We start from the raw sequence: 10,886 nt of genomic DNA on the forward strand, positions 1-10,886 counted from the left end.
AAGTATTTTTTTTCTTTTTTTTGGAAGTACTTTTCTTAAAAAGACTTTCAGGGGTGTCAATGTGGCATAGTCTGTTAAGCATCTAACTCTTGGTTTCAGCTCAGGTTGTGACCTCCAGATAGTAAGATTGAGCCCTTCAACAGGCTCCATCGTGTGCACACTCTCACTCTCTAAAATAAATAAATCTTTGGGGGGGCGGGGGACGATGACTTTCAATCCCGTATTTTTTTGTGTCACCTTCACCTCCACTTCCACAGTGTAAGACACAACTAATCCTGAAACTTTTAAAAGGTTCTGAAAACAAACATGACTACTTATTGGCTTTCTCCACTTGTTGCTGTAGGATTCAGCTTTCTCAAGTCGGCTAACCAGTAACCTCCAGTCTTTTCTGCTTTCTAGCTTCCAGAATGTTGTTATTCTCACTGTTCCCATTCTTTGTCATTTGGGTTTAAAATAAAAAAAAAAAAACACTACATTTTTTTAAGTAAGCTCTATACTCAACAAGAAACTTGAACTCACCACCCCAAGAGCAAGTCCCATGTTGCACCAACTGACCCAGCCAGTCACCTCTCACTTTTCCACAACTTTAATGGAGTTTTCAGGCTGGTGAGGAATTAAATGTGTACATTCAACCCAACTTATCATAATATACTGTTGAATGAAAAAAAAAAAGTTGCCAAACAATATATGAGCCCATTTTTTTAAAAGAAAAATAATGTATGTATAATTTAGATATTTACAGAGGGAAAAAATGTCTAAAGAATTTACACCAGGGATACCTGGTGGCTCAGTTAAGCATCTGAATCTTGGTCTCAGCTCAGGTCATAATCTCAGGGTCATGAGATGAAGCCTCATAAGTCTCCTTGAGAGTCTATCCCTCCCATTTGCTATCACCCAAATAAATAAATTAAAAAAATAAAAAGGAATTTACACCAAACTATTAATACTTCAGGCCCACAATTCCTTTTTTTTTTTTTTTTTAAGATTTATTTATTCATGAGAGATACAGAGAGAGGCAGAGACATAGGCAGGGGGAGAAGCAGGCTCCTTGCAGGGAGCGCGATGCAGGACTCGATCCCAGGATCACGCCCCAAGCCAAAGGCAGACGACCAACCACCGAGCCATCCAGGCATCCCAGGCCCACGATTCCTAAACAGTGTGCCAAGGTAACCTGAGGTTCTGCAGTAACTTCACGGGGATGTTATAGGCATTTCTAAATCAAAGGGAAAAAACGATATTCTTTATCTATCATACCTGTCAAGAACCCTACAAATTACCAGTTTAATATAGTTCAGTTTCAAATTAGATCCTGGTATATTCATCTTTGTGACATCATATCTTTGCAAAGCTGAGGTTTTGTTGGTTGCTGTAATGACTAAAAAAAAAAAGTACTATGCAAAAATCTATTTAGAACAGGAAATGTGGGTGGGTAGTGTCTAATGATTCCAAGGTTTGAAGTTCTGTAGTGCCCAACGAGTACATTAATTGTGGTTAAGAATGAACTAAAAACCCAAATTGCCTTTTAATTTATGTGTATTTTTTTAAAGATTTTATTTATTTATTCATAGACACAGAGAGAGAGAGAGAGAGAGAGAGAGAGGCAGAGACACAGGCAGAGGGAGAAGCAGTCTCCTCACAGGGAGCCCGATGTGGGACGGATCCCAGTACCCGGGATCACGTCCTGAGCCAAAGGCAGATGTTCAACCACATAGCCACCCAGAGTCCCCAAATTTATGTGTATTTTTTTAAACAACTATTATTTTGCTAAACATACTAAGTTATTTAGATCTAATTACCTAATGCATTACTTTACTACGCCTAAGGACACCATGAAAAAGACATTAAGGGGACCATGCACAAAAAAAGTTTGGCAACCTCTGGTTTAGGGTACTCTATTTTACTTCTTTATCAATGGAAAAAGAAATTTAAAATAAACTTCTCAATATGAAAGTCAAATACATTCTGTGTACTACCAACATAAAAGGAGATTTGGAATTTATTCTTCATAATACTTAAAGGTAATATAATCACTGGAAAAATCTTATCAGTAAGATATTTATTCTATAAACATAAGCACACAGCACCTGGGTGGCTCAGGTGGTTAAGTACCTGACTTCTGCTCAGGTCATGAGCTCAGGGTCCTGGGATGGAGTCATAGTTGACTCTGAGCTCAGCAAGGAGTCTGTTTCTCTTCTGCCCCTGCCCTGCTCGCTCTCTTTCAAATTAATAAATAAAATCTTTAAAACACACACATAGCTGCATAATTATTAGTCCATAATAAATCTTTTTTTTTTAAGATTTTATTTATTTATTAGAGACAGAGAGAGAGGGGAGGGGGGCAGAGGGAGAAGCAGGCTCCATGCAGGGAGCCCGATGCGGGACTCGATCCCGGGTCTCCACTATCACGCCCTGGGCTGAAGGCAGCGCTAAACTGCTAAGCCACCAGGGCTGCCCCAGTCCATAATAAATCTTGATTGAAGAAAGGGGAAGAGAGCATATAATTAAGATTTTAAAAATCCTACCAAATTTGAGAAACCATCTGGATTGTACCTTAAAAAGTTAACCGCTCTAACTTACTTTTTTTTTTTCTAACTTACTTCTGATGTGGTTACATCACCAATAATGCTGAAATTGTAAAAATGTACACACACCTTTTAAATTTCAATTCAATAAATGAATTTTTATAAACATGATAACATCTGAGCATCCAAAAAAATATTATAGTCTAATGGAAAAGTCATTTGAACAGGTATTCACAAACGTGATGAAGAGAAGGTAACATTCAGAGTTTTTTTTTTTTTTTTTTAAAGATTTATTTATTTATTTATTCATGATAGACATAGAGAGAGAGAGGCAGAGACACAGGAGGAGGGAGAAGCAGGCTCCATGCTGGGAGCCCGACACAGGACTTGATCTGGGGACTCCAGGATCATGCCCTGGGCCAAAGGCAGGCACTAAACCGCTGAGCCATCCAGGGATCCCAACATTCAGAGTATTACGGGAGTATATGGCAAAAGGGTCAAGAAAGACCTTTCTAAAGAATGAGCCAAAGGATGAGAGTTCTTAGTTGAAGAGAACAGATCAACAAAAGCCCAGGAGACGGAATGCAATAGTCAAAGGAACTGAAAGAAACTTAGTATCACTTAAAGGAGAACCTAGAGAGGAACAGAAAAGCTAAATTAATGATACTGCTACTTAATAGAAAGGTAGTGTCAAACTACTAAAAGACAAAAAGGGATACAAGACCAGATTTATATAGGTTCATTCTACTTGCCCTGTACAGAATGGCTAGCAGAAAACCAAAGCAAAGGAAATCTGTTAGGAGGCTGTTACAGGTAAACGTGGGCAAGGTGCAATAGCCACTTAGATTAAGGGAAAATGGAGAGAAACAGCGAGTCAATCTTCAGACTATTTAGAAGACTGTACATGGAAAGTAAGTTTTGCTATGAGCTACTAGGCAGATGGCAGTAAAATTTATATGGAACAAATGGAGAAAGATTAGAGGAAGGTTATACTGGCTGTGCCTTTAGTCTTAGACATGTTAGACTTGAGGGGACTGTAGGAAATCCAAGTGGACACATATGGGTCAGGAAGTCTAAGAGGATACCATAGGAATTCCAGCTTAAGCCATCAGTTTATAGTAACTAAAGCTAAGAAACTGATAAACTCCCTTAGGGAGAATCTGTAAGAGGTAGGAGCAAATGCACCGTAAGGCAGTATTCTGAGGAACTCTAGGATATAAGAGTGAGGTAAAGGAAGAATACTGCTTAGCAAAGGGAAGTGAGAAGAAATGAACAGAGAAAGAGGCAGAAAACTAGGTTAGTGTGGTGTCAGGAAAACTCGAAGTTTCTAGAAGGAGGGAAATGGTCAAAGGCTACTGAGAAGTCAATCAAAATAAGGATTGGGTTCCTGGCTGGATCAGTCAGTGGAGCATGTGACTCTTGATCTCAGAGTTCTGAGTTCGAGCCCAGTGATGAGCAAGGAGATCACTTAAAAAAAAGGCAAAAAAAAAAAAAAAAAAGGCAAGATAAAGATTTAAAAGTCTTCATATGAAAAAATAAAATAAAATAAAAGTCTTCATATGATTCTCATTGACATTTGTAAGAGAAATTTTAATACAATGGAGAGGACAAAACCAAGATGGAGTGAGAGAGACAATATATAAAACTGCTCAAAAAAAAAAAAAAAAAACTGCTCAAGAAGCCTAAGTAAATACGAGATCAGAGTGTTTTTAAAGGGAGACAGTTGTACATATTTAAATGCCGATAGCGTACTTTACTTATGGAAAAAAGATGGCAGACTGAACACATTTTACTCTTCCTCCCTCCTAAATCCCATTAAGATGAAAATAAAGCATCATTTTAACATCATTTTTTAAGATATAATTTATATATAATGAGATGTACAGAACAAAGGGTTTGGGTTTTTTTAAGCTTATGTATATAAAACGAAACAGAAGACAACAAAACCTTTTGGAAGTTGGAATGGGAATTGACTTAAAGACTGAAGAAAGTTAATCTTAAGCTTACAATAAGGAAAGTAATCCATTTTATACAACAGTGCCTCAAAACAGGTCAAAAATTGGCAGCAGCAGGTTCTATAAAAGGGATGTGAACACAGTGCTAAAAACAAGATTGGTGGGATCCCTGGGTGGCGCAGCGGTTTGGCGCCTGCCTTTGGCTCAGGGCGCGATCCTGGAGACCCGGGATCGAATCCCACATCGGGCTCCCGGTGCATGGAGCCTGCTTCTCCCTCTGCCTGTGTCTCTGCCTCTCTCTCTCTCTGTGACTATCATAAATAAATAAAAATTAAAAAAAAAAAAAAAACAAGATTGGTCAAATCATTTACATACCCTCCTACTCCCCACAAAAACCAGCCAACTACCCCTACTCCACCGTTGCAGAAGCATGGAACACTATCTTCTAACTAGAACAGTACTGTCCAATAAAACTTCTGCAATGATAGAAATATTTTATATCTAACCTGTTCGATATGGTAGCCTCTGGACAGATACACATACACATACACATTGACCATTTGAAACGTGTCTAATGCAAATGAGGAACTTATACTTTAATTTCAATTATTAAATTTAAGTTGGTACATGTGGCTACTAGCTACCATATTGGACACTGCAGCTCTAGAGGGTACAGCAATGGACTATAAAACAATCCTGGATTTGGAAAACACCTGGTCCAGTTGAGAATGAAAATATCATATTGAAAATAGTTGAGTTAAATGAACGTAAGGGAGTTTACACACTAAGGGCTAAGACTTCTCTCTCAGACTGCTGGAAGCCAGGTTATAAATAAGCTCCCAGCAGGAGATCTGAAGATTCTTTTTTGAGGAATCAACTCACTTAAGAGAAAAGCCAAAGATACCACTACCAAAGGTTCTCCAATAAGAGTCCATCTAGTATGCCCTAAAATCAACAAACCCCAAGATACATCAGAGCACATATAATTAAAATTAAAAGCAATCTCGGCAGGGGGGCCCTCTACATTTCTACCCCAGTATTCTTGGCACTGCTGTTCTGTGTTCATGTTCACTAAATACCAACATTTGTTCAAATATAAAACACAACAGGAAAAAAAATAAATAAATAAATAAAATAAAATAAAATAAAATAAAATAAAATAAAATAATAAAATAATAAAATAAAATAAATAATAAAATAAAATAAAATAAAATAAAATAAAATAAAATAAAATAAAATAACACAACAGGGGCAGCCCCGGTGGCTCAGCGGTTTAGCATCGCCTTCAGCCCAGGGCCTGATCCCGGAGACCCGGGATCGAGTCCCACGTCAGGCTCCCTGCAATGGAGCCTGCTTCTCTCTCTCTCTCTCAATCTCTCTCTCTCTCTCTCAAATAAAATCTTTAAAAAAGAAAAAACACAACACACAAGGAAAACAAAAACGAGCTTTCAACATTTACGAGATACTAACTCCAAGACAGCCCTAAGTCTGAACAATCCTGAAGGGGTCCAATATTTGGGTAAAACTGCAGTGCAAACACTGTACAGATTAACGCAAGCAGCACTCTGAAAAAGTTCTTTTTAGCAGTTAGTAAGACAGTAATAGCTGTTCTATAGCAAATAAACAGGGGTGGGGTCACTCACCCCAGAAAAATGAGAAAATGAACAGCTTATAGTAGAAAACAAGATTAAAAACAAAATAAAAACAAATAATGCCCACTGGCATCAGGGAATATGAATGAACTATAAAAAAGATCAAGATTGAGAACTAGAGGGCAGCCCCGGTGGCACAGCGGTTTAGCGCCGCCTGCAGCCCGGGGTGTGATCCTGGAGACCCAGGATCGAGTCCCACGTCGGGCTCCCTGCATGGGGCCTGCTTCTCCCTCTGCCTGTGTCTCTGACTCTCTCTCTCTCTCCCCGAATAAATAAGTAAATAAATCTTTAAAAAAAAAAAAAAAAAAAGATTGAGAACTAGAGACTTACACATTTATGGTACCTACTGGTGATATTTTCATCACAGCCACCAGATAAAAAGTAGATTAAGTATCCAGTTTTGGTCTCAAGTCCTCAGACATATAGAAGACTGCCTCAAGGTCCAGCAAATGACTTTCACTGGGTCTTCAAATTGTTACCCTCATCCTGCATCTTTTTCTATGTTACATCTGTAATATCAGTTTAGATTGAATTTGGAACCCTGGGTCCACATTTATCCTTTTTAAGTACCTCCTCTTGAAAAGATCGCTCTATCAGAATCTGAAACACAACAATTTGTAAAACCTCAGAATTAAGGTATTTCAGAAACAAAAATAAATAAAAAGTTTAGAGACTTGGGGTACCTGGGTGGCTCAGCAGTGGAGCGTCTGCCTTTGGCTCAGGTCGTGATCCCTGAGTCCTGGGATCAAGTCCCGCAATTAGGCTCCCTGCATGGAGCCTGCTTCTCCCTCTGCCTGTGTCTCTGCCTGTGTCTCTCATGAATAAATAAATAAAATCTTAAAAAAAAAAAAAAGTTTAGAGACTCAGTGACCTGGCCTTTCATTTCAGACACATACCATAGGTCTCTAGACTCAGATTTATGGACTACGTATTTGTTAACATGGTTTGTCTCATTTATTTATCTAAGTAATTTCTGCACTCAATGTGGGGCTCAAACTCACGACCCCAATTATCACGAGTCACATGCTCTACCAATTAAGCCAGTCAGGCACCCTGTTAACACTTTTTTTTTTTTTAATTTTTTATTTATTTATGATAGTCACACAGAGAGAGAGAGGCAGAGACATAGGCAGAGGGAGAAGCAGGCTCCATGCACTGGGAGCCCGATGTGGGACTCGATCCCGGGTCTCCAGGATCGCGCCCTGGGCCAAAGGCAGACGCTCCACCGCTGAGCCACCCAGGGACCCCCACACGTTTTTTTTTTTTTAATCAGCAAGTTTAGAATACCCTTTGTCATCTGGTTGTAGATAGTTAACATGCTATAAACAGGGTCACTTTTAGAAAATAATTCAGCATCCTCCTCGGGAGGATTTGTGATGTAGGGTCCATTTCTGGCTCTAGTAATAACACAAAATAGGAATACTAAAGCAGTAAGGAGGTTACTGAAGAATAATTTGAGAATAAGTGTATCTCCGTAAAAGAGAATGTCCAACACTTCCTGAATGGCCTAATACCTTAGTCATTCTGAAAATATTACAAAAAAACAAAACAAAACAAAACCCAGTCATGAGGCTTTTCCACTATAAGAAAAATACACATGAAACACTGTTACCACCTAATCAGTTGATCCTTTCCAAGCATCTATCAAATACTTTTTTTTTTTTAAGATTTTATTTATTTATTCATGAGAGACCCAGAGAGAGAGGCAGAGACACAGGCAGAGGAAGAAGCAGGCTCCATGCAGGAAGCCTGATGCGGGACTCCATCCTAGGCCCCCAGGATATGACCTGAGCCAAATGCAGACTCTCAACTGCTGAGCCACCCAGGCGTCACTCTATCAAATTCTTTAAATCAGTGGCACATTATAACTAAACCAAGAAAAGAAAAAGAGACTAAAAATTCAAGGACTAGCTTAAACTGAAAGCCTCCAGTTACATTAAGTGTTTACAGGCAGTTAGAGACCTTCACAGAGCCCAGCTCTCAAACTGCATTCCACTGGAAGCTGACTAGTGATACAAAGTGATCATGCATACCAAGATGGAAGAAAGCGTTTAAAAAAAAAAAAAAAAAAGGGAAAGAAAGGGAGAAAGAAAAAAGCAGCCTGTGTAGAGTGCACTGGGTTTCTGATAAGCCAAAACAATAGCAAATTTTTCTTAAATTGGAATTTTTCCATGGCTTATGAAAGCATGGCATAAAAGCTGATTTACAAAGTGATATAACTTTTATATAATTATGCCAAAAAACATCCAGAGCAACATTTGGTAGGAAATTTTACTGTAAAATCTAATACTTTCATCAAAAAGCTTTAAGAAATTTTAATGCATAGGAAGCCACAAAAACAAAATTATATTGAGCTATGTATGACTTACCGGATTTACCTTCTGGGCTCAAGGCGGTACAAAACCTGAAAGTATTTATTACCTACTGATTCAAGTAAAGTTACTCGTTAAGGGCATTACGCTTCACCTTGGAGCCTGTTCATAAATATGTGAAACCTGCTGTATATCTGGGTCTCCAAAACATGAGTATCACCTGAGAAGCTATTTAAAAAAAAAAAAAAAATACACACAAACACCCAGGTCCTACTTTAGATCTACCGAAGCAGTGCCCAGGCACCTAGAGTTCTGTATTAATTCCACCCCCTCAAATGATTCCGATGCCCAGCCAGGTTTTGGAACCACTAGATTAGAAGGCCCTCGAGTTCCCTTTAGTATCCATGAGTTAAAACTCCCAATTGATAATTCTGTATCAAAGGAACTGGAGAGGGCAGCCTGGGTGGCGCAGCGGCTTAGCGCCGCCTTCAGCCCAGGTCGTGATCCTGGAGACCCAGGATCGAGTCCCACGGCGGCTCCCTGCATGGAGCCTGCTACTCCCTCTGCCTATGTCTTTGCCTCTCTCTCTCAATCCTCTCTGTGTGTTCTCATGAATAAATAAATAAATAAAATCTAAAAAAACAAAAAAACAAAGGAACTGGAGATTGTACTTGGCTAGGATGCGAAACAGCCACCATCATCATGTTCCACTGAGGAAAGGAAAGCATCCTTGGTTTGGCTGACCAAGCATTTGTGAGAACAGGTACTACTCACTCAGATTACTTGACTGCATAACCCCCCCCCATCTTCCCCAACACCCCACTAACTAGGGTCTATTAAACTTCAGAGCGCGGTATGGTTTACTCTCTCCAATGTAGAGAAAGGCAACTCCACAGGTTAACTCAGAACTGTGATGTCCAGCCACCCGGAGTCAAGCTCTTGTATTTACTCTCTGCGCACTTTCAACGAACATGAAGTGTTCATTGAACACCGTTAGAAGCAGAGGGCAGGGGTTCTATAAATATATGCAGGGGATCCCTGGGTGTGGCTCAGCGGTTTGGCGCCTGCCTTAGGCCCAGGGCCTGATTCTGGGGTCCTGGGATCGAGTCCCACATCGGGCTCCCTGCATGGAGCCTGCCTCTCTCTCTCTCTCTCTGTGTCTATCACGAATAAATAAAATCTTTAAATATATATGTGTATATATATATGTGTGTGTATGTGTGCGCGCGCGCGCAAAGAAGCCCTTCTAAAGTGGGCCAAGGGGCAAATGAGGCCCCTCCAGCTTTATTTATTTATTTATTTTTCTTTCTAGATGTGGCCCACTGGACAAAATGATCTTGGGGAAGAAGCAAAACTGATTCAGGTTATTGCTCAGATACCAATAATGTTTTATCAATCAGCACGAGACAGGGGGGGCGGCTAGCAGACCCTGACCTCTCCCTAACGCCGCGCAACCCAAAGCGGGCCCTGCAGTTAGGCTCCAACCACACTCCTCCTTGCCGAGCTTGGTTATTCTCAGTTAAAGACGTAATTAGGGACCTACCATCAGGTGTCCAGGATGTTCTTAAATCCAAAACCTTTAGTGGCGGACGTTCTGCTTTCTTCACTCCCCTTCGTTCTCCCAACTGAAAGGGGCACGAAAAAGCCCCGCTTTACGAGCGGCTAAAAAGGTGGACGGCTCTCGCTCGCGAGGAAAGCCGCTGCGGGCGGGCGGCTAGGATCTCAGCTCCGCTCCGGAGCCTCCGGCGCGGAACCGCATCGCCCCCCCCGTCCGAGGCCTCCCCCGGCGCGGCGGTCCGGCGGAACCGGCTGGCGCGGCCTCGGCGAGACGCAGGCAGAGACCTGCTAGGAGACGAGCCCCCGTTACGGGCGCCGCAGCCGTGCGCCGCGACAGGCCCCAGGAGCGGGGCCCAAGAGGCCGAGGGCAGGAAGGAAGCGCCACGTTCCGAGCGGACCAGCCCCGGCTTCCAGAGCGGCGGGCGCACCTCCGCAGCCTCCGGAAGGGCGGCCAGCTCAGGCCGCAGAGGGAGCGGGAGGACGGCGGGGCCCCGGGCCGAGCGCCCCGCCCGCCCCCGGGAGAGCGCCGCGGGCTCGGGCGTGGGGGGGGGGGGCAGCGCTCGAGGCCTCCAGGCCCGGCTGCTGAGCTGGCGCGCAGGGCGCGGGAACGGCCAGCCCGCCGGGTCCCGACCCGACACCCGGACCCCTGCTCACCTGGGTCCCCGGCTGCCGGCACCTGCCGCACCGCGGGTCCAGACACTGCGGCAGCTCAGCCCGCGGCCCCGCCTCCGCCCGTTCTGGGGAGCCCCGTCAGCGAGGAGGCGCCCGGCCTGCTCCCAGCGGCCACGGCCAGCGAGCCTCCGCGGGGCCGCGACGCCGGCGCCCACTGATCGCGTCACCGCGCCCCGGGCCCTTCCGCCTCGGCCCAGCCCGAGCGGAAGAGCGAGC

General features: G+C 42.8%; 1 protein-coding gene across 9 annotated transcripts in view; it reads right to left on the reverse strand.

The window, feature by feature from the left end:
* The window catches only part of SENP5 (SUMO specific peptidase 5), a 58,578-nt gene that overhangs the window by 47,299 nt on the left and 393 nt on the right, over positions 1–10,886 (reverse strand). For 3 of the 9 annotated variants that reach the window (XR_013372292.1, XM_077883929.1, XM_077883930.1), the window contains exon 1: positions 10,653–10,826. The exons of 1 other annotated variant lie outside the window; for it this stretch is intronic. The gene's annotated coding sequence lies outside the window, so the exon portion shown is untranslated. Of the gene's footprint in view, positions 1–9,984; positions 10,315–10,652; positions 10,828–10,886 lie in introns of those variants that run through there. 5 more of the 9 variants (XM_077883926.1, XM_077883931.1, XM_077883924.1 and 2 more) reach the window with 5 other exon arrangements.

This window comes from Canis aureus, chromosome 35, assembly GCF_053574225.1.
Source record: "Canis aureus isolate CA01 chromosome 35, VMU_Caureus_v.1.0, whole genome shotgun sequence".
NCBI classification, from domain to species: domain Eukaryota; kingdom Metazoa; phylum Chordata; class Mammalia; order Carnivora; family Canidae; genus Canis; species Canis aureus.